The sequence below is a fragment of the Ovis aries genome, chromosome 2 (assembly GCF_016772045.2).
Source record: "Ovis aries strain OAR_USU_Benz2616 breed Rambouillet chromosome 2, ARS-UI_Ramb_v3.0, whole genome shotgun sequence".
NCBI lineage: Eukaryota > Metazoa > Chordata > Mammalia > Artiodactyla > Bovidae > Ovis > Ovis aries.
Window position 1 is genome coordinate 242,375,755 of NC_056055.1, and position 4,936 is coordinate 242,380,690.

The following is a 4,936-nucleotide window of genomic DNA, read 5'->3' on the forward strand; positions in this document are numbered from 1 at the left end:
TTTTACAGTGATTCAGTTTCTAGGTTTAAATGTAAATTAATTAAAATGAAATGAAATTTAAGATTCAGTTCTTCAGTCACAGTTGCCACGTTTCAAGCCGCACTAGGCAAGTGGTGTACCAGGGCTACTATCCTGGATGCTGCAGCTTTGAGGTATGGCGGCTCCAGGTCACCACCTGAGACTCTAACTGGCTTCTTTATCCATCTCTGGCCTTGATAAATCCAGAAGGGACTGGGGGCAGACTCGACCAGGACACCGAGGTGAATGAATGAAGCTGTAAGAGCATACGTGTCTTTTTTCCCCCACCATGATGTGAAAGCATGTCAGTTTTATCATTCTTTTCCAACAACAGCTCTTGTCTTACAGGTGAGGAAATCCAAAGAATGTCAAAACCAGAAGGAATCATCGAGATAACCAATTTCTCAAAAAAATTTACATCAAGTACAATTCACTGTTTGTGGTGTACAAACCGTGGGTTTTGACTAATCAACGCTATTGTGTGTCCTCCAGCACAGTCAAGATACAGAAGGGTGCTGGCCCTCCCCAAGTCCCCTCCTGCTGCCCTGTTACTGTTTGACACTCCCGCTTCTGCACTGCATGAGAGCGCTCCTACTTGACTTCCGCAGCAGCCCTGTATGGCGGGCACACGGCTCTCCTTTGCTCAAGGCCACTCAGCTCTCAGAGCCTGTGCTGGGACGTGAACCCAGATCCACCAGCTCCAAAGTCCACATTCTTTTTTTTTCCCCTGCCCTGGACAGCATGCAGGATCTTAGTTCCCCAACCAGGGATCCAACCTGTGTCCCCCTGCAGTGGGAGTCTTAACCCCAGGGCCGCCAGGGAAGTCCCAGAGGTCATGTTCTTATTGACAACTTTCCAAGATTTGTTTACTGAGTGCCCACTGTGGAGCTGGTATTCATTCAAACACCGTTTCCCTCAGCCCCCTTCACACAAGCCTTCCTTGGCGTGAATATAGTCTCCTGGGAGGTCGCCTCCCTCTGAAGTTTGCAGCCTCTCGGCTGAAACAGCAGCAGGGCAGCAAGCCTGAGGCAGCGCTGGGCCTCTCAGAAGGCCCTCCTCGCAGACCTCGGTGCTTTGTGAGTGGAAGGGAGGCGCAGGAGAACTTCCGGGAAGCAGCGGCTCCCGTAGCTGAGTCCTGCTTGGAGGGCATTGCTCCTCATCTCCTGGGAACTGCCATCTGGGGTTTTAAAATCAGTTTTCAAACTTCATCAACCAAAAATGCTGTTTTGCTCCTGAATGACTGGCTGTCACCTTCCCAGTCTTCTAGGTCTGTTTTATAATCTCTTCTCCTTCCTTAAAGTGGGGTGACACCAAGACTTCACCAAGGCTTAACTGCAGGTGCGGAGGCAGGCCATTTTCGAGAAAACTGGAGACACTTAGACCAGAAGCTTCTCTCTGAGGCCTGGCCTTCTCCTGGCTTTTGCAGAGGACACAGCTCCAGACAGATGGAAGAGAGAAGCCTGGTTCCACACTCGAGATTCTGCTTGTCTCAACCCAGGTTTGAACAGAAAATTTTTATAAACAAATGCCCTCTGAGAACAGATAGTAGCTCTAATCCCCAGCCTTTCAGGAGAAAGCAGAGGTTAGGGAAACCAAACATTTTAGGGCTGTGGAAAGACAGCCTCTCCCACCACCACGCACTTCTTTGACAGCTCTCACTATGGGAAGAAGCCAGGTCTTGGGCGGGAGGGGAATGCGCTACAGAGTCAAACAGATAATGAGCGTTAATTTCTCATTAGCTTCAGCCCCCTGGGCTTGGGGGGGAGGGCGGGTCTGAACTGAGGAAGGAGGGATAAAAGTGGAAATTAGCTACTGACATATAGATTTTTTGTCTGTATCCTAGAGACAGTTTAAACTAAGTCCAGGTTTGAATAACCATGGATATCCTGAGGTTTGTGGATTTATCTTTAAAAAAAAAAAAAATCTAATGTATGTTTGTTGGAGAAATTTTTTTAATTTATTTATTTTGATTGGAGGCTAATTACTGTGAAATATTGTAGTGGTTTTTGCCATACACTGACATGAATCAGCCATGGGTGTACATGTGTCCCCCATCCTGAACCCCCCTGCCACCTCCCTCCCGGTTGGAGAAAATTTTCAAAATTACCAAAGGCAATCAATACCTAAAAAAAATTTTTAATGTATTATACCACCATTCAATACTAATCTTTTAAACCTTCCTAACTGTACTTCTGTCCATGAGTGGAATCTTTTTTTTCCACCAAAAATACGGAATTGCACATCAGCCATTGTGTTTTATAAACTTGCTTCACCCCTCCCCTAAAAAAAATAACCGTATCAATGGTTTGGCTTTGTTGTTGCTGTTTTCAGGATGACCCTATCAGTAGTTCTTGGGCAGACCAGGTAAATTATTAATACAACCAGGAATGACGGCTCCAGTATCCTGGGAGAGGAACACGGTACGCACAGCAGCTTCAGGGCGGTGTGTTAAGGAGATGAACTCTTCCTTCGCTTCTCATTAAGCACGGCTGGTAACACAGTCGAGGCCCAAGATGAAAGGAAGAGGTGTCAGGGCTGAGTCAGCACCTGGATTCGCTGGGCCTGCCACCTGTTTTATTAAGCGTGCCGGTGTGTTTTGGAGCGCCACGGAATGAAAAGAAAGGCGTTTTTGTTCCCTGGGACTGTGTCCCCTCACCTCCGATCCTTCCCCCCACCCACCTCAGCCAGAGAGAAATGGAGGGAAAAGTGCCTCCAAAGTGAAAAGCTGCCCCACAGACCTACCTCAGAAACCAGGAAGCTCAAAAGAGCTGTAAACCAGATAGACGTCTGCTACACAGGTGGAATTAGTGGTAAAGAACCCGCCTGCCAATGCAGGAGATGGGTTCAATCCCTGGGTCGGGAAGATCCGCTGGAGGAGGGCATGGCAACCCACTCCAGTATTCTTGCCTGGAGGATCCCCATGGACAGAGGAGCCTGGTGGGCTGCAGTCCATGGGGTCGCACAGAGTCAGACACACTGAAGCGACTTAGCACGCATGCACCTTTAGAGACCAAACTCAAGGCCTCTGAATTTTTAAAGAAGTGTGTGTACAGAATCCCCCTAGTTCCATGCTGGTCATATGTGGTGTTTGCCCTCCGTGGAAGGAGCTGGTGGGCTGGTGGCCCTCGGGAGCAAGAACCCCTCTGGGCCTGAGCTGACATGGTACCCAGTCCACCCACTGGAAGGAGGTGGTCATCTCGGCCCCTCATCCCGCGCTTTGTGCTTTCCAGTGGGAAGACCGAGTTGTCTGGCACAATGCCAAACTGTGCAAGGCCATAAAGGACCTATAAAAGTCCAAAGACAGAACGCTCAGGAAGGAGGAAGCGCTAATTAAGGAAGTCCTGAATATGCTAAGCCCGCTCATTAATAAGAGGAACACAATAACAGGCAAAGTGGAGAAGCTCATAAATTAGCGACGAAGCTCCAGCATTGTGCGGGTGGGGCCCAGCAGACGGGAATCGGGGTTCCTTCTGGGGCTTAATGGAGCCCTGCCTGGGCCTTGGCGTTGCCCAATGCCAGGCGTGGTATTTCCTTCCTGGCTTGCCGGGAGAGGTGAATAAGTTGGAGCAAAACGACCGTAGCCTAGTCACCACCAGCCAGGATGATATTTGCTCTGGGCCACAGAAGGGAATGGGTCACAGGAGACGATCAGCCTCAGTGCTCTGCCTTGGAGAGATGCTCCCAGATCAGTAAATAACTGTCCCCTCCCTCTTCTCTTCCCTGTTGCGCATCTTCCCCTCCCAGGTAGTCATGGAAACAGGAGAACAAGGCCAGGATGACACAGGACTTCTAAAACCCCTTTCCCGCTGAGAGCTCCGGGCTTTACCCTGCGGTCACTGCCAGCCTCCTGGCAAAAGATCAACACAGTCATTTAGAGAGAAACTCAGAAACAGAGAGGTTCAGGGACTGAGCGCCACTCACACAGCCAACCCGGGGATCCACTGCATTTGCTCTCCATTCAAGATCCTGTTATTTACTGTACGGCTGGCAACTTGATGGCTTAATAAAAGCAAAAGGGAAACCCCGTGACTCAGTCCACCTCTTCATGACTCAGGGTCTGGACAAAACTGAAAATGTCACACACGGCAGGTCTAATAGCAAGAGGTTTCCTAACGCTCTGATGTCTATATCTGTGAAGACAGTGATTTCCGTGTTCTTCATCAATGCAGCCTAACGACACCAGCAGTGATTGAATGATATCTGACTCTTACTGAACCCCTATCTGTCTCAGGCACTTAGAGCCATTTTCTCAGCTAGTCCTTGCAACACACATGGGAAGAAACCCAGGCTCAGAGAGGAGATATGACAGCCCAGGATGACACAGGTCAGAGCCAAGAATCAAACCCAGGGCTCTTGGGCTCCGGAGCCCAGGTTCCTACCTGGACGATTACAACCAGACTTTGGTCCCATGTGGGATGCACGCTGGGGTGGAGGTTAAGCTCCTAGACCCTGGGGCTGGATAGACCTTGGAGCCTGTTTTGGCCACCACCTTCACTGTGGATCACTTGGCCTCCCTGAGCCTCAGTTTCCTCATCTGAAAAGTGGAGGAAATGACGCCCTGTGTGAGGATCAAAATGAGATACTTCACATAAAGTGCCTAGCGCACATGGTGGAGTGCTGGCTTCTGGGGGCAAGGCGGGAGGGGCCGGGGAGGGGCCCGCAGAGCCCTTAGAGGAGCCACAGAAAGCACTGTTCATCATATCCATAATTTCAGTGAAACCCATAATTATAAACCCTCCTGTCAGCCCCAGGGCAGTGATAGGATCTTTGCTGCTCTCCAGGGTCAAGTCTGATCGCTACATAGATGGGCAGACACAGGGTTCTGAGGGAGATGAGTGGGAACAGGTGGGAGGGGGCACCTTTCTCTGAGGCAGGGGTGGGACACACCCAGAACCTCACCGCGGGGCACCCACCCAGG